General features: G+C 36.1%; 1 long non-coding RNA gene across 1 annotated transcript in view; it reads left to right on the top strand.

The window, feature by feature from the left end:
* LOC110457986 overlaps nt 1-16,593 on the top strand; it is a 33,909-nt gene extending 17,316 nt beyond the window's left edge. Inside the window, exon 3 of the long non-coding RNA XR_002463752.1 lies at nt 16,363-16,593. This is a non-coding gene — a long non-coding RNA (uncharacterized LOC110457986). The remainder of the gene's footprint in view (nt 1-16,362) is intronic.
* Nucleotides 16,594-19,770: the final 3,177 nt, after the last annotated feature.

Below are 19,770 nucleotides of genomic sequence, written 5' to 3'. Positions count from 1 at the left end.
TTTCGTCCAGCCATCCAATTTGACAATGACAGTTTATTTTTCAACTGTTGGGTCACTCTGTTGAGACCAGTGAACAGTAAAAACAGCATTATAACGTTATAATTTGTGATTAATGCTATGTCGAGGCTCAATGAAAATGACCGCCTCCGGATTATTGGTATGCTTCAAGCTGGTATGGGCCAAGCCATTGTCTCTACACGTTTTCATGTCCATCGAAAAACAATCCGGGATTCGGGGAGACAACATTAACAGTTTGGTCACGTCGGCGATCGACCTCGTGTGACGTCACATCAACAGGACAACCATATTCGGCTTGTCCATTTGAGAAATTGCTTCCAAGCGGCAAGTTTGACTACACGGACAATCCCTGGGTTGCTACCAATAAGCCCGAGAACTGTACGGAACCGATTGTGTGAACGAGCTATCTGTCTGCGACGTCCTGCAATCCGCCCAGTTCTTCTGCCACGTCATCGTGTAGCACGTCTGGACTGGTGCAGAAGGCATCTACGATTTACTCGACGGGATTGGGCAGGCATTTTGGTAACAGACGAATCGCGAGTCCACCTGGATAGTAGTGACGGCCGTTCCAGAGTGTATCATTGTGTTGGAGAACGTTTCCGTGACGCGTGTGTGGTACAACGACTTTCTTTCGGCGGAGGCAGCGTTATGATTTGGGGCGGCATCACAGCCAACGGGAGAACACCTCTGGTGGTTGTTAACAGGAATTTGAACGCGCTACGTTACCATGACGAGATCCTCCGGACCCACGTCATTCCATTTGTGCAAGGGCAGCAACGTCACATTACGCTACAGCAGGACGACGCCAGGCCACACACAGCTTGTGTCGCTATGGACGTTCTGTCCCAGCAGAACGTTGACATGTTGCCCTGGCCTGCTGTATCCCCCGATCTGTCGCCCATTGAACACGTCTGGGATGAAATGAAGTGCAGATTATGGGCATTACCTAATCAACCGGTGACGTTGGCTGATTTGCCTGCAGCATTGGTACAGATCTGGAATGCCAACCCACAAGTATTCTTGAACCGTCTGATAGGATCCATGCGTCGACGTTGCCAGGCTTGCATTCAGGCAAACGGTGGACATACGAGGTATTAACTTTGTGAACTCAGTATGGACCCCTGCTGAGCGGAACTTATTGATTCCACGTTGTGGAAAATGGAATGCAACCCTGAAAACCTTGTTGTTCTACGTCATACAAATTCATTTTTATAACACATTTTAGGCATGCACAGGTTTTTTTTTCCGCTAGAATATTTTGCCATTAGCATGTTCAAAAGAAAAAGGGCAAGCAAATGACTTTGATGAACTTTCAAGGTCACAGAGGTGAAGTAGTTGAAAAAATTAAAATGATTTTTTTTTAGTTACCTCAAGGCGCACAGTGATTTTCCCAATAGCATGCTGGGATGATGGGTTCCAAATTTGTTCAAATTAATGAATTTCACTTACCAGGTACTTTCAAGGTCAAAGAGGTTAAAATGTGTTGAAATTATTTTTGTTTGTTCTTCTAAATAACCGAGTGTCCACTTTTAAGGTAACAGGTGTGAGATCAATACCAGGTGACCAATACAAGCCTATTTGGCCTCTTGTTTTGTCTTATGCTAAATTTAGTTGGACATTATGATAAAGTGTGAGAGAGATAATGAAATACAGCTTAAATGCATTTGTTATGTATTCATAATGGCTTTTATGTATAACAAACTAGAATGCTTGATGTTGTCCACTAATACCACTATCTGGTGAGCGATATATTATTGTGAATGTGAACCTAAAACACAGGACAACTACATGGTGATACATGATATCTTAATCACATGATGATTGACCTCAGGGTTTGATTGCTTGATGGTGAAAATAGAATTTTGCTTCATTTTGATTGCCTTGTCAAGCCCTGATAACGTGGTAATGATCCTGGATTCTGATTTCTTGTTCATGGTCTTGAGAAGCCGGATTGATTATTTGTTAGAGATGAAGAAATATTGATGTTTGATAGTGACCTTGAATCGTTGGTCTTGAAGCCTTTAGAAATTAAAATTGAGCAAGATGTTTATGCTAGATTCATTTGTTCATTTGATTGCTTGAAAAGTGCCCTTGAAACTTATGAATTGTAATTGACCTTGAAACTTGCTAGTAGATGTTTGAATGTACTGGCTTGTGACATTGAAGCTTGATTACTTGTAGGATATATTGATGTGTGCTATTATTCAGCATTTGAAGCTTAAAATTAGATGTTTGATTATGTGACCTTGAAGTTCGATTATTTGTCGGTGACTGATTAATTGTCAGTGACATGTTTATTAGGTTATTTTTAATTGACCTTGATGCTTGTTAACTAGACAGTTACCTAAGAAACCTTTATAACTGTTATTAATACTAAATGTTAAATCATTTTTATCAAAACTATATAAATTTAGTTTAAGAAGGTTTACTTGATGAAATCAGCAAGTAAGGGAAGTTGATTGCCTCAGGTTAGTATCTCATAAACAGTCTCCAATGTATGTGAACTGTTAGTGAAAAAATGGATAGCAAATGTTCATAAGATCAACAGATTTCCTCGAATTCTAAAATCCTGGGGATTTACACTAGACTCCTGGGGATTTACACTAGACTCCTGGGGATTTACACTAATTACTTGGGGTGTGAAGGACAACTTAACAAAAGAACTAATTAAATGGGTGATATTGCCAAAAACATATATAATATAAACATATGCAAATTTCAATTTTAAGTAAAATAATTACGAAATTTCAAGATAAAAGACATCTTTGACATGATTAGGTGAAACATGGCCGATATTTGCTCATGGTAAAACTGTTATTCAGTTTTGAATTAAGTTTTGAAAGGATTCAGATTTTAAATGGAACCTGTTGATAAACTTTAATTATAGTATGAAGTAGCACCAATGACTGTAGATCGGCCATTCAGAATCGGTCTGAGAACACACAGGTAATTACCTACACTATAAAATAAGTTGGCATGTAGATACCATTACCCTAAAACATTTGGAAAATCATTAACCAAAAACGAAGACCATTTGCAGACACTTTTGGTTGGTTATAAGTGGAAAAACACATAATGCTGGAGAGGAACAGAAAACAGCATTTACACTCAATGTTTGCTGGGAATAACATGCATACAGACCAGTAGGAAGGTGCATTCAAGTGACTCATCCACACATTCAGGGGAAGTGAGGGTAGTTCTGGAGGTTTGGCACATTCTGCCAGCTTAATTCTGTAGGTGTTTGGTAAAACAATGAATGGAGCTTATGTGTGATGAGACAGCCAATAATCTCCAGTTGTTTTAGTTTGATACATATATTGAGATATTGTTTATTTCTTAATGATGATGTATAAGTCAGGAATACATGTACATGTACATAGGTGATATACATCACAGATGTGATTTAATGGATGTATGTACACTTGTACCTGTATGACATCAAAGTTTTATTTGTATTGGTATGAAACACAGGTATGTAACACAGATGTGATAAAACTTGTTTCATAATCGTTTAAAGTAAATGGAGTTTATATCTATATTACAGATGTGATATTTATACCACATTTCGTGACAGTATCCCCGGTGTGATAACAGAGGTGTAATAATACTGATATGAACACATAGTTAGTGACCAGCACATGTTTTAGAACAGTTTTGTGCACATATATGGTGTTACAGGTGGCATATCACATTTTAAGCTTCATGCTAGAGGGATTTTCCCTTTAGCTCAGTGGTAGAGCGTCCCGACTAGGAAGTCTGGGATTGCAGGTTCGATCCCCGGTGGGAGTACGACTCACTCTTTCCTGTAAACACGTAACACTGGTATGGTGCAGCACACATACAACACTGGTATAGTATACGTCACACAGGTATATGAAAAAGACTTAACTGATTTTTAAGGATCTCTGTCCCAATGCTGGCAAAGCACTAGAGAACTCCTCTGTAGTCTTCATACGTACAGTAACCTCCCCTTACTGTAGCCATGGATATGTCTGAAGTGCAACAGGGTCATGATACTCCTGTTGACCGAGTAGCTCAGCTGGTTATAAAGTGACAGTATACTGATTGGAGGTCCAGGGTTCGAATCCTGGTCTGGTCCAGTTGCACTTTATACTAAGAATACTGTATTTTTATCGTCGCTCCATAAATGTCCAGCAAGATTGATTTTTTTTCTGAAATGATACATCAAAGCTATGGTCATGCGGATATGAAACCAAAAAATAAGCTACCAGTGAATTCATTTGAAACATTTGAGTGTTTCCTGAATGATGTAAGGGATCGTTACGTGTTATTGTAAAACCTTGATTGATCTATTGATGGAGAATCGAGTCGTATTTAGAACGTAAGAGGAACCGGCAACAGAATGGTCTGTTTGATTAGGAGCACGGCAGCTCGATCCTATCCAATTCCTTAAACACTCCATCATGCGAATTTGAGTGTGTAATATTTGTAAGGAGAAAACTTTACTATAGAATGTTTGTTTGCTGAGGGTTCAATACCAACTCAATGCCTCAATAGTGTCAGTTACACAGCCATGTAAGTGGCATGGTGAATTTTAGTGAGACTCTCAACAATAAATGGACTTGTTTAAGGATGGTTGATAAGGGTGTACCTGCCTTTATAGTACAGTGTCCATTTCACATCCACAATGGTGTGTTGGTGAGGATGCTGGTGTACCTAGTTAATCATCCCTTTTTACCTGCCACATCATTTATATGAGCTTTTTTTCAAGTGTTCTCCTCTGCAGGAGAATGACAAAGTTGGGCGGGCTGTCACTTGCTGGTAACTACAAAACCAATGGTAGTATCTGTGCCTGGCTAATCAATATCTCCGCAGTAGCAGCTACATCCCTGGTTAAAATTGATTCCGAAGATTATTGACAGTGCAAATACACCATTCTCAACTTAGTCATTTAAAGTTGGTGGAACAGAATCCGGCGATTGTTGCAGAGTTAATCACAATGTTCAAATATTACCTTCTGTAATCATTGGTGATTACACAGGCAGGGGAAATATTTACTTAGTCCTCTACCTATACTTCGCTCTTACTCCATATTACAGATAACCGTGTAGTCTATTGATCAGCGGCGGTTATATCAAGTATGAATAACTTTATAACTAAAAACTTTCAGATTGGGTATATATTTCATTTTAAAAACTGTAAAATGGAAATTTTATTTTTATTTTATATCGTTACTGATATGAGAGTGTTAAGTTATATGTGTGAGGTGACATATGTATAATGTATTTAAATTACTGGTGATTGTATCTATGGATCTTATGTCTGCCTTCCAAGCTAACTAGGATTAAAATTGAAACATACATAGCTTTTTGTCTGAATTTAATATCCAGGGCAGTGCTGGGTCCCCAAAGTTTGATTGATTTGTTATAATTGATAATAGAATATTATATAATGGAAAAGCATTATAATCAGATTGATGGTACATGTTATGTTGCTTGATTTTTTTATGTTGGAGCTTTGAGAGGCTACTGAAGTCCCTTGGCTCTTGTCAAAATTCCATTGCTATCTTGCTAGCGACACCTGCCATCAACGCATACTCATCCTGTCACATGAAATGCATGTGGATTTCCAATTAAGACTTGGTTAGAATTGCTCTTTACCAGAATCTGAAAATGAAATTCATTACTCTTAGTGCATTTTCTGTGACAGTTTGGTATTGTATGGACCTAAACATGTCCATATGCTCAGCTCTCCAGAGTGATTCTCACTTCACCCATTTCTACAAAAGCCATATTTGGAGAAGAGAAAATATTGTGAAGGTCAATGCTTATTGTATAGTAGGATAACACATACATGTATTATAAATGTACGCGATGATCGGAGATTATTTGCAGAGAGTAATCTTTAGGTGTAGTCAACTTTCATAAAGTGAATGAACACCAGATGAAGAATGAATTCTAAAAAAACAAATAACCTGTTTTCAAGTTTCAGTATGATCAGGCTTTTTGCTCACCATGGGGCATGAAGTACACATTTATGAGCTTATGAGAATTTAGATATTGCATCCCTTGCAACTATTATTTCATTAAACAACTTCTTCAGAACCATAAAGCAAGGAGTCATACTATTTGGTCTGTTGAGCTTGTTTGGGTGGAGGGCTATCAAGTTTATTTATGGAAACTATTTTTAAGGTTACAAGGGTTTGTGAGTCACTGGTTGAAAATACATGGGGTGTATTTGAATTTAAAAAAAAAAAACCACTAGTTTTCTCAGATTCCTATAAACATTATAGAACACATGGTTATTATCAAATCAGCATATTCAGTTTTCCTTATTTCTAAAAGTAAATACCTGGTAGACTGATAAGAGATTTATAAGGGAAGATGAGACCAAACGTCCCCTGGTGGTTTGTTTTAATTAGTGAAATTAAGCGTACATCAGTTCCTAATTCTGTGCTCAGACGAGCAGTCTGCATGCCTAGCAGGCCAAAACTAATCAGCACTATTGTATCAATACAGTTATAGAAACCTGGATTCAGGAGCTGCTTCTTGTCTTTTATATTATCTGCTTTGTATTTACATATAGAAGCCTTCTGTATACCATTACCGTAGTTATTCTTCTGAAAACTAGAAAACCGTAAACATAACTGTTCACTTATCAGATGTTTTATTTTTTTTTATTTATTATTATGGCTATTTTTGGGAAATCCTGAGGTGCTTTAAATCATTAATTTTCCAGAATTCCTAACTATCCAGTGTATTTATTAGGTTGATTACAGTACAGTACAAGTATTTGTGGAGCAAAATATTGTAAGTGTCAGAGGAATCGCTCCCAAACATCTAAGGTTAGGACTCAGACATCTTAAAAAGATGGATTTACTCCTAATAGAAAATCACCTGTAAGTTCTGATGTTAGGACTGGCATCTCATTCAGACAGATTTACTGGTAATGAAATCATAACTTTTCCAAATTAGTGTCAGTTATAAAAAAAATGAATTTTCAGAGCTACTTAAAACTTTTGATTTAAGTGAGACCATGTAAGCCATATCTACGGAGCAGCTGTCCAATCCTGTGTGGAGATTTAGAGCCAGAGGCTGGGGATTATGTTTTATATGTTTCTATCACAGAAATACATATACCTCCTCTATCTGATTGATTCACGATAATTTCCTGAATTTGTATTTTTTCAACTACTGCAGGCCTTAAGGGCCAAGATGTGAGAGATATGCATGTTCCTACAGGCCAGTAGGTGTCAGGTTTTATCCCCTAATGTACACTGGTGGAAAATGATATTATCAACAAGGGAGATTTAAACACCTTGATGTTACAAACAGATTGCATAATTTCCCTTGGGGTGAGAACTACATATGCAATATAACTCTTCTTGTAGCACTTGTAAGATAAACTAAGGTTAAGGATTAATATTCAGAGGTAAAATAAAACAGAGTATAGATTTTCTTCTTGGTTCAGTTTTTGAAAGAGACAGTATGAGAATGTCGGTAAGCTCAATAAAGATAAGGATGTGTGTGCTGATTGATTTTATCACATGAGTTGTACACACAGCGCTTCCTGTAGATACTGGTTTTAATGAAGATGTTTGCAATTTTACAACAACAAATATTCAATTCAGAAGCTTTAAAACTAAAATGACTTAGTACTGTACATAGGAGCTCACTAGGTATTGATGACCTGTATCAGTGTCTAATTACCATTCAATCTTTAACTTTTCCTTAAAATTTAACTTTTTCTAAAGAACTCTCAGGCCTTTAAAATATAATACTTGTGATTGTAATGAATTGCTTGGAGGAGAGCTTTTAAATATGTTCAAGTAAATAACCTTAGATCCATTTTCAAGGTCACAGGGGTCAAATGTGTTTAAATAACCATTTTCTGCAGAACCAATACAATTGAGGTGTGCAATCAAATTTTTTGTTTTAGTTCACACACAAGGTAACAGTCAAATGCATAAAAAGCCTTGACCTGTGAGCATTAAATAGTCCTGCCGGCCTATTGTTTGTGTACATGATACTGTTACCCACTAATTAGTTAGTGTGTACCTTATACAGGTGAAAACGTTAGGTAATCAAACAGAAACTGCAAATTAATTATCAGTATACATGTATATTGGTAAACATCACCCTCATCCTGATTAAATCTAGATTACAGTGTAAGGATAATCATTAGTTTCCCATTGATATCTCAAATATGAGGTCTTTAGAAGTACAAGCATTATTAAAATAATAGAAAAATCTAACATAGAAGTGAAATATGTCTGATATATTGTACAGAAAAACCATCAAAACAACAGGAAAGTCTAGTACCACTGACCTATCAAAACTGTACATATGACTGAATATGTTACAACATTTGACTTGATGGCACTATCCCATAAACATTTATATCATGAAATGTCACAATCAATTAGTGTAGATGTTGGTGTTATTGTATTGATAATGCTCCATGTTTATAGGTAGAATACATATGATATTGTTGTGACAATAAACCCTTTGTCTAGTGGTTCATGCAACTAGACCATCCGAGTACTTGTGGTGCTGTCAGTGGTAAAGTTGTACATTGTCTTTTATCTGTAAAACTTATTTGATTGATAATTAAATGTTAAAAATGATTATTTTTTAGATGACAATTTTCTTATTTCAAAAATTATCATTAATAAATGAGAAAGGACTACGTATGGTTTGGGCCTTTTTTGGCCCCCAAATCCATCAAAATTAAAAATCTGCAATAGAATTTTCAAACAACTGTTTCTTTAATTTTGAATATTTCCCCAGTACTATTATGTAAACATTTATTAGGGCCCCGTATCTCCGATACGGGTGCCCTATAGTAATCACTCTGTCTGTCCACAAATTCTGTTCCTGGCTGATAACTTTGGTATTTATTGACCGATGTACATGAAACTTAGTCAAGATGTTCAGTTCACAAAAATACACATTGTGGTAAAAAATCAAGGTCAAAGGTCAAGGTCATTAGGTTCAAAGGTCAAGGTCAAATTTGCATCTTTTCACTGATAACCATTTTGTTATGATATGATGAAGCAAAGTTGATCAGAATTAAATAAGGAGTCAACTGACCAAAGGTCAAGGTCATTGGGTCAAATGTCAAGTTTAAATTTTGTACCTTTTCCCCGATGAACATTTTGTTATGACATTATGAAGCAATATTGTTCAGAACTTAACACAGAGTCAACTGACCTTAGGTCCAGGTTATGGGGTCCAAAGGGTCAAGGTCAAGTTTTGTATTTTTCACTGTGGATAATTTTGTTATGATATCAAGAAGCAAAGTTGGTCAGAATTAAAGAATAAGTCAACTGACCAAAGTTCAGGGTCACTAGGTTAATGGTCAAGGTCATTTGGGTCCAAAGGTCAAAGACAAAGTAGATCTCTGACTTTGACCCAGGCTCTTGATGTAGATGGTATATAAGGTGAAATAAAACAAATCAAAGCTAACAAATGAGTATTGCACCAGTATTTACATTTCCGTTAGCGCAGCAAATATGGAGGTGGAAGGAAACAAGACTCACATCATAGTACATGTACATGTAAAATGTATATTTTGCTTCCTTGCGATTCTTTTTGAAGTCCAAATGTCAAACGTCAAGCTCAGCTATATGTAATATGGGCAGATTGCTTCTTGATGATTATGGGGGATATATTGCCACAAGACGTGGCCCTTACTGACCTGTTTCTGTTCTAGTTTGTGTTTTCGATTTTGGCTATCATGGTAACCAGGTCATATTTGCATAAATTATTGAAATTTGATAATTCAGTCAATTTTGACAGGTTTTCACATAGTTTTTCTCTTAGCTATACCATAGAGCGCACTCTTGAACAAACTTGATATTTCTCCAAAAGATGTATTACAGGTGCCTACACATTAGCCTTTCATATTATGTTTGATCAAGCATGCGCTCTATAGTTTCTAGGAAAACTATGCAAAATATCACAATATTCACTGAATATTCAATTTTTTCTAATTTATGCAAATTTAAACTTGTTACCGCATGGCAACAAAAATTAGAAATATAAATAAATATTTTCATAATAGTATTTGGGAAGTAGTCAAAATTAAGGAAACAGTAATTTCAAAGTTCATTTAAAGGTTTTGAATTTTGATGCATTTGGGGGCCAAAACACGCCCAAACCATACATAGTCCTTTAACACAAAAACACTGAAAACTAGGTTCTCAATTATAATTGGACCAGCTGCTGACTTGACCAAAGAAACATTCTGAAAATATCAACTAAAATGAAAACTCTTTTTTAAAGTGGAGATAATTGTTAAAAAAAAATATAGCTGCACTTACATATTTATAGGTTGTCTAATGGAATAAAAATGATACCCATCAATTTTGATTATGTAGGAGATGGAGGGATAATTTCATTGACTATTCAAGAAATTAGAAATTAATTCATGACATCTATTTTATGCTGCATTGTGGTGTGTTTTTTTTTGTATTCCTGTGAGAGTGGTTTGGTAATGCTCAAACAGCATTGTAATGGTCCAGTGTCTGGGAACTGTGTAAATTGGAGGTGCTCCGAGGCCCGACTGCTGTCCTGCCTCGATCTCCAGGGTATTGTCAAAACAAGCTAAGAATCGTGCTCTATGTGTAAAAATGTTAGAGCATACACATAGAAATGGAGAAAAGGTGAAATACATGGAATGAATCTCTCTGTATATCACTTATTTTGCAGGGGTTGTATTTCTTGCTTTTGTTTTCTTTTGTGGCATGAAAAATGTGTTCATTTTGCAGAAGTTAAAAAAAAAAAAAAAAAAAAATGGGGTTTGACAAAATTTGTGAAATAAAAAAACCCCTACAAATCAATAAATCATTTAAATTTTATTCAAATTCAATTAACTTTTTTATTCAAAAATGCAAATGTGCTCCTGGTAGAAATGAAGAAATTTTGTCATTTCAAAAATTGCAGCACTTTACTGTTGCAGACATATATATTTCTGAATTCTGAGATCTGTCGCTTCAATTATTTTCCTTAACATTATTTACTCAACGAAATCTTGTTACTGATCAAGCAGTGTCTTTCAAAATTGCAAAAAAAATCATGACAGTTAATAAAAAATGTTCATTTATTTCACAGCAATGGGCCTGCAAGTAGAAAGTGTCATTAACATTAAGGTTTTAAAAAGTTTGACAAAGTGGAACTGGATTTAAGTTTCTCTATGGAGATATATATACTAGGCTAGCGGTGCCACTTCTGACAGGGTTTGTTAATGGTTGTGTAATAGCTAGCTGTGTCTGTCGCTCTTTTTGTGTGTTAGTTACCAAACGATACCCAGACGGTCAATAAAGAATGGAAGCTTTGGTGGTTTGGCCGTGACAGCCAACATGTTGTGGATGTAGGTGTGACTGAAGGAGCCCTGTTATGGACTAATTTGGCCTGGTCTCCATTAGACCTTTAGTCATTAGGACTGAGTGTTCTATTACAGTTGACCCCATCACCTAGGAAATGGGACTCCACCTGTCATTACGGAGGCAGCAGACACCCTGTCACTAACGCTCTTATTCCAATTACTGGCTCTTGTCTCACTTGTTATACTGAACCAAGTCATCAATATGATGGTGAAAATGTCAGCCAAACAATCTACTCTTGAAAACATTTGATCATGTATCTGTAAAAAGAAATTAAATTCATTTGTATTGTAATTACAAATGAAATTATTTTAGGGTCACCAAAGCTCTTGTCTAACATTCAAATCTTTTCATTGAAAAAGAGGCTTTGGTGCAGCTGACTGTCTTGTGTACATGTATCAGCTATGGTCATTGTAATCAATAACTGGACAACAAACCCAAGCAGAGGGCTGAATCTTAATGAAAACATTCTTCTAGCTGTTAATACTACTGGGAGAGGGATGGTCGCATGTAGCTCATGCTCCCGACTCATTTGTTTGACATATACAGTGTAAGCAAATGGTTGCATGAGGTGCAATATGTACCCCAATTACAATGTAGCTTCTGAAGAGAAATAAAATGAGTGGCAAATCTCTGGAATGATGATAATGACCTTGACCTTTTTTCTTAATTTCCTGACAGCTCCATATCTAGACATTCAAGTTCTAGAAATATGGGAAATATTAACCTTCAGTTATAGGCACTGCCAATAGGCAACGGAACTTAAATTCTTACTGCCTCAGCTAAATCAACCTGTCTTATATATAAGCTTGCAGATTGTTTAGGTCGGCCCTTGGAATGAAGGGAGACATATTGTATGTATAAGTACTGGTTCCTGTAGTTCTGGTTCTAGTTCTTCTAATATTATCTTGTCCGGGCCGTAACTTTTAAACCGTTAAAGAAATTTTGATGAAACCTGATGTGTACCTGCATAACTCATAGACGCTGTGTAGTGCACTGTCATTAGGTCACTGTGACCTTGACCCCAAGGTCAAAGGTCGAATATGGTTTTTTTTCAGGAACATCTTGTCTGGGCTGTAATTTTTAAACCATTAAAGATATCTTGATGAAACTTGCAGTATACCTGCATCCCATACAGATGATGTGCAGTGCAGTGACATAAGGTCACTGTGGCCTTTACGTCAAGGTCAAAGTTTTAAAAGTCTGATTTATTCAAACATGTAAAGGTGTATGCCAAGGTGATGCCAATGGTCCCTCACTGTGTCTAAATTTGCTTAAACTTAGTATGCTAGTATATGATGGCATTGTTAACTCCATCCAATGATCATTTGCGATTATGGGGTCTGAGTTTTGAGGACGTTTGTAATGGTTCCCATTACAATTAGAACTTGTTCATAAATGCATTTTATAATTTAGCTGTAGGCAGTACCTCTAATAATAAGGTCAAATAAGTTATAGATATCCTGACATAATTTGCAGTATGTCTGCATCATTCACAGATCATGTAGAGTTCACTGCCGTTAGGTCAATGTGACCTTGACCTAGAGGTCAAAGGTCATATAAGTGCAAAGTGTTCAGGAATATTTTGTCCAGGCCATAACTTTTAAACTGTTAAAGGGGAGACATATTTTTGTTCACCGAAACAAATATCTAGTTTAACATAGATTTTTCTGAAGGAAAGCGATACTGAAGAGAAAAAAGAATGTCTTGCTTTAGAGTCTTCCCTTCATCCTGTAGTGCTTTCAATGGAAAAACTGAAGTTAATGCATAATTTCTTATAAATGTTCATGAAGCTTCAGCTTGGGTTTGCATGACAACCAAAATGTTAAATGAACAGATGATGAATGACTGTCAGATTAGAAGCGCAGAGACAACACAGCAAATCTCATTTATCTTACTAGAAGAAGAGTTTGGGAATTGAAAACATCAAATTAAGACGGAAATATTTGTTTTATAATCAATTGTTGAAACAATAAAAGTAAAATGAATAATGCACAAAAATTGATTGCTGTAGTGTGTAGCAATGTTGTGTATGTACTGTAGCCTACCAGAGTTTTCACTGATCAAGTCTGTTTCCACTGGGTGATCATGCAACTGAAAAATAATAAAGCTATTGATTTCTGGCCAAGACAAAACATTAACTTGTCAAGTAAAATTACAGAATTACTCCGGTGGATCCTCAGCTTCCCAGATATAGGACGATGATACAGATCACTTATAGTTTGTACGCATGAAATCATGTGATTACAACAGCAGTATTCAAAAGTGGTCAATAATAATTAAGTTGATTTTGTTTTATTACTTATACTGCTCTGAGTATTGGCTGATCAATTTTATAAATGATTATAGGACTAATTTGATAATCCCGGTGTAGATAGCGGTAGAAGGAGATGGTATTCGCTGTGGAGGGATCCTCACATTCCCTGTACAAGGCATGCTGTAGATAGTTATGGCTCCCCAGGGATTTGTGGCCATATCACTTTGATGGATTGTTCATTAAATATTCATGCTCGCCAACACCGACATGCCACAGAGGAATTTATTATTGTGCTGCTTTTTCAGGTTCTATTGTTATTTGCTACCTTCTGACTTCTCCACCGAGACTGCCGTAGAACATTGATGTAGATATATATTCTTGAGCTGTTACTGCGTGCTGTGGGGCTGTCATCTTGTCTGGTAGCCGTTCAAGTGAATGTTCCATTCCTGGCAGAACCACTCCGTTGGAACGTTATTTCCCACTGGTTGTAAATGGGAAAGCAACCATGACCACAAATGATTTATTCAGCAGCAGTTTTGTCTCCTTATGAAGATCTATGTTGTTGCCGACACTTGAGAATTGTTACCAGGAGTTTTATTACCATATATATACATTATACACAATTGTTTAATGACCGACTCTACACTTCGGAATTCAAAAATCATAAATACACCTGGATATGTGACAGGTAAATGATATGCTGTAACACAAATATGTTTGGTTTGTGCATGTACTGGAAAATGGCTAAAACAGATAAAATGCACTGAAATACAATAGTCATATTTTTTGTGATGTAATATTTTGTATAAAGAATTTGCATGATTGAACAATTTGAAATGACAAATATTTAATGTAGATTTTTCATGTTAGAAATTTGGAAAAATAAATTGTTTATATTTAGATATTCAGTAAATAAATGAGGTTAGAATTGAAAGGATGAACAAGATTAAAATCAGTTAAAGTTAAAAAAAAAAAGAAAGATAATAGAAGAATAGTAAAGTCACGATGCATGTATCAATTCTAGGCAATGACCAATAATCTGTTCCTCCATGTCGATCCTGTCTATGTTTTTAGGAACATATATTCCATTTTGTATTAAAAGATGTTTCTGTCAACCATCTGATTTATATAGTACCGTGGTGATTTTTGTTGGGATTGAAGATGTTTTTCTTTAAACATCTAACTTTGATAGTGTATTGCCAATAGTGGAAATAACTACGTATATATATCAATAACTTATATATCAAGATGAAAATGTCACAAATGTAGTGACCAGTGAAAGATCATATTTAATTTTTAATTTTAGGAACAATTTTTTTTATAGGTATTAGGTATAATCACGGAATTATCAAAGTCCGTGGTATAATTAAAATGTTAAGCTTTTTTATTCAGCAAATTTCACCTTCACTAAATCATAAGGCTGTACAATTCCCTGGGAAAACAACATTTTACTGGGTTGCACCAGGTGACTTATTTTCTACAAATGCAATGATATATAATTTCTTTGATTTTGTAATTTCCTATCAATTACGGATCTATTAACAGCAGTAATTTCAAACTGCATTCTTGTGAAATATCAATATCAATGGTGTAATGATATGTGAAACCTGTTGTATTCAGGAGCCTCCGTATAATTGGTGTGATACGGTTTGAGGCTCGAATTGTTACGATACGGTTTTGGAACATTGTCAGGTGTTTCATCAGTCCCCTACCACCTCGTAAATCGTGTATCGATCCACCCCCACACCGACTGAACCCAAGGCTGCCGGACACAGTCACTTTGTTCCACCAGTGTGTCACATGATCTGTGTCACATGATCAATATTATGGGTTTAATATCACCCCAATACTGGCACATTTAAAAGTTCACTTGGATATAAACATGTGTTCTGAAATGTATAATTAAGTAATTACAAAATCCAATTATCTGTAGAAATGGATGACAGTTTCGCTGTAGCATTGTAATTAAAGGGTTACCATGACCTTGATCAATTGTGTTTGTTGACTGAGGTTTCCACTACATTTCTGTTGAGTTGAATTAACCAGGACAGTAATTACTGGGTATGAAGATCTTTACTATAAAATAACAAACCTGCCATGATGAGACATCTTATTATATTACAGTGAAAGTAAGCAAAATGGTATTATCCACAGATATATTATTGAACAACTCTCTATTACAAAATAAATGTCATTCACTTAGCATGGAAAAGAAAGCTAACAATCTTGTGTTGGCTGTCAATAATTTGACACAAAGCATATTTGCTTTTTAAATCAGAGATGCGAATGCCATATGATAATCATGGTGTCCATCTGTATGTCCGTCCATCTACACTCTCATTTCCAGAAATTATGGCAGGATTCTGAAGTCCTAAATTCCTTAAATTTTACATGGTGATATACATTAATATATTGGTGTGTTAATATAAAGGGACTAAAAACATCCTAAGATCAAGGTCAATGTCACTCTTGCGAAGAATAGAATGGTGGTGTATACAGTTAGAAAATACATTTTCTGACATTTTCTGACCCTTCAGCATTGATATTGTTGGTAAATGGTCTTTGGTGGATATCCTAAATGATTAACGCTGTATAACCCAGATTCCAAAACTCAAGATGGCCATAATTGTCAAGGTCAAGGTCACTGACAATAAAGCAGCAGTGGTATACTGTCAAAACTACATTTTACACTCCTCATATCATCATATGAATCTTACATTTATGTTTTTCTGTCTTTCAGATCTACCAGTGATGATGCTGGAAGGGGAGCTAACTCGGCCTATTTTATCTGAAGAAAATGAAGACATTTGATCATTATAGACTACAATATCATATAAAATGCCATGGCAAAAGTTATCTTGTGTACATTCAAAAAAGGATCCATTAAACATGCATCTATGAATGATTTATTGAAACATCAATATCAGATCAGTCCTACCCTGTGTTGTGCGACTGTGACAGTCCTCAGACCAGTTTTTATGCTGTAAATTGTTGAAATTGTTAAAAACGACAAGACCATGTAATCTCTTATCAGAGGAAATAAAGAATGTCTGTCTGTCTGGTGTGTGCGAGACCAAGTGCCATGTGTTGTAGGCCATATGCACACAAAAGACCAACGTCATGTGTTGTGTGTTAGGTATGTATATATGAAGGTTTACAGATACATAAACATAAATGTTGTTGTGTGTTGTGAGCACTGTAAGCACTGTGTTATTGATTGTGTGTTGTGGAAGTCTCAAGATAAACTCTTTGCTGTGTGTTGTGGGAGTCTCCAGATCAACTCAGTGCTGTATGTTGTGGGAGTCTCCAGATCAACTCAGTGCTGTGTGTTGTGGGGGTCTCCAGATCAACTCAGTGCTGTGTGTTGTGGGAGTCTCCAGATAAACTCAGTCTGTGTTTTGTGGGAGTCTCCAGATCAACTCAGTCTGTGTTTTGTGGGAGTCTCAAGATCAACTCAGTGCTGTGTGTTGTGGGAGTATAAAGATAAAGTCAGTATTGTGTGTTTTAGGAGTCTCAAGGTAAACTCAGTGCTGTGTGTTGTGAGAGTATAAAGATAAACTCAGTGCTGTGTGTTGTGGGAGTATAAAGATAAAGTCAGTATTGTATGTTTTAGGAGTCTCAAGATAAACGCAGTGCTGTGTGTTGTGAGAGTATAAAGATAAACTCAGATAAAGTCAGTATTGTGTGTTTTAGGAGTGGCAAGATAAACTCAGTGCTGTGGGTTATGAGAGTATAAAGATAAACTCAGTGATGTGTGTTGTGTGAGTATAAAGATAAACTCGGTGCTGTATGTTGTTAGACTATAAAAATAAACTCAGTGCTGTGTGTTGTGATTATAAAGATAAAGTCAGTATTGTATGTTTTAGGAGTCTCAAGATAAACGCAGTGCTGTGTGTTGTGAGAGTATACAGATAATCTCAGTATTGTGTGTTTTAGGAGTGGCAAGATAAACTCAGTGCTGTGGGTTATGAGAGTATAAAGATAAACTCAGTATTGTGTGTTTTAGGAGTCTCAAGGTAAACTCAGTGCTGTGCGTTGTGAGAGTATAAAGATAAAGTCAGTATTGTATGTTTGAGGAGTCTCAAGATAAACGCAGTGCTGTGTGTTGTGAGAGCATATAGATAAACTCAGTGATGTGTGTTGTGTGAGTATAAAGATAACCTCAGTGCTGTGTGTTGTGAGTATAAAGATAAGGTCAGTATTGTGTGTTTTAGGAGTCACAAGATAAACTCAGTGCTGTGGGTTATGAGAGTATAAAGATAAACTCAGATAAAGTCAGTATTGTGTGTTTTAGGAGTGTCAAGATAAACTCAGTGCTGTGTGTTGTGAGTATAAAGATAAAGCCAGTATTGTGTGTTTTAGGAGTGGCAAGATAAACTCAGTGCTGTGGGTTATGAGAGTATAAAGATAAACTCGGTGCTGTATGTTGTAAGACTATAAAAATAAACTCAGTGCTGTGAGTTGTGAGTATAAAGATAAAGTTAGTGCTGTGTGTTGTGTGAGTATAAAGATAAACTCGGTGCTGTATGTTGTTAGACTATAAAAATAAACTCAGTGCTGTGAGTTTTGAGAGTATACAGATAAACTCAATATTGTGTGTTTTAGGAGTCTCAAGATAAACGCAGTGCTGTGTGTTGTGAGAGAATATAGATAAACTCAGTGATGTGTGTTGGGAGAGTATAAAGATAAAGTCAGTATTGTATGTTTTAGGAGTCTCAAGATAAACGCAGTGCTGTGTGTTGTGAGAGCATATAGATAAACTCAGTGATGTGTGGTGTGAGAGTATGTTGTGGGAGTCTCCAGATCAACTCAGTGCTGTGTGTTGTGGGAGTATAAAGATAAAGTCAGTATTGTATGTTTTAGGAGTCTCAAGATAACCCCAGTGCTGTGTGTTGTGAGAGTATACAGATAATCTCAGTATTGTGTGTTTTAGGAGTGTCAAGATAAACTCAGTGCTGTATGTTGTGAGATTATAAAGATAAACTCAGTGCTGTTTGTTGTGAGAGTATTATAAAGATAAACTCAGTGCTTTGTGTTGTGGGAGTATAAAGATAAAGTCAGTATTGTGAGTTTTAGGAGTCATAAGATAAACTCAGTGCTGTATGTTGTGAGACTATAAAAATAAACTCAGTGCTGTGAGTTGTGAGAGTATACAGAGAAACTCAGTATTGTGTGTTTTAGGAGTGTCAAGATAAACTCAGTGCTGTCTGTTGTGAGAGTATAAAGATAAACTCAGATAAAGTCAGTATTGTGTGTTTTAGGAGTGTCAAGATAAACTCAGTGCTGTATGTTGTGGTAGTCTCCAGATCAACTCAGTGCTGTATGTTGTGAGTATAAAGATAAAGCCAGTATTGTGTGTTTTAGGAGTGGCAAGATAAACTCAGTGCTGTGGGTTATGAGAGTATAAAGATAAACTCGGTGCTGTATGTTGTAAGACTATAAAAATAAACTCAGTGCTGTGAGTTGTGAGTATAAAGATAAAGCCAGTATTGTGTGTTTTAGGAGTGGCAAGATAAACTCAGTGCTGTGTGTTGTGTGAGTATAAAGATAACCTCAGTGCTGTGTGTTGTGAGAGAATATAGATAAACTCAGTGATGTGTGGTGTGAGAGTATGTTGTGGGAGTCTCCAGATCAACTCAGTGCTGTGTGTTGTGAGTATAAAGATAAGGTCAGTATTGTGTGTTTTAGGAGTCATAAGATAAACTCGGTGCTGTATGTTGTGAGACTATAAAAATAAACTCAGTGCTGTGTGTTGTGAGTATAAAGATAAAGTCAGTATTGTGTGTTTTAGGAGTCTCAAGGTAAACTCAGTGCTGTGTGTTGTGAGAGTATAAAGATAAACTCAGTGCTGTGTGTTGTGAGAGTATAAAGATAAAGTCAGTATTGTGTGTTTTAGGAGTCTCAAGATAAACTCAGTGCTGTGTGTTGTGAGAGTATAAAGACAAGAGGCCCATAGGCCTGAACGGTCACCTGATATATTTATACAGAGAGTTGATTTTGTTTTTAACATGAACAGAAATATTATTCAAAGTGACAAAAAACAATAAAACCACCTTATTCAATATCTAGCATACAGATTTAAGACTAAAAAGTATTTGAAACTAGCACCTCTGATTCTAAACAAGGAAAATGAAGAAATTTTAGCACA

Source organism: Mizuhopecten yessoensis, unplaced genomic scaffold (genome assembly GCF_002113885.1).
Source record: "Mizuhopecten yessoensis strain PY_sf001 unplaced genomic scaffold, ASM211388v2 scaffold1171, whole genome shotgun sequence".
In the NCBI taxonomy this organism is placed as follows: Eukaryota; Metazoa; Mollusca; class Bivalvia; order Pectinida; family Pectinidae; genus Mizuhopecten; species Mizuhopecten yessoensis.
The sequence above is the reverse complement of the archived record's forward strand: the minus strand, read 5'-3'. Positions and strand labels throughout refer to the sequence as shown.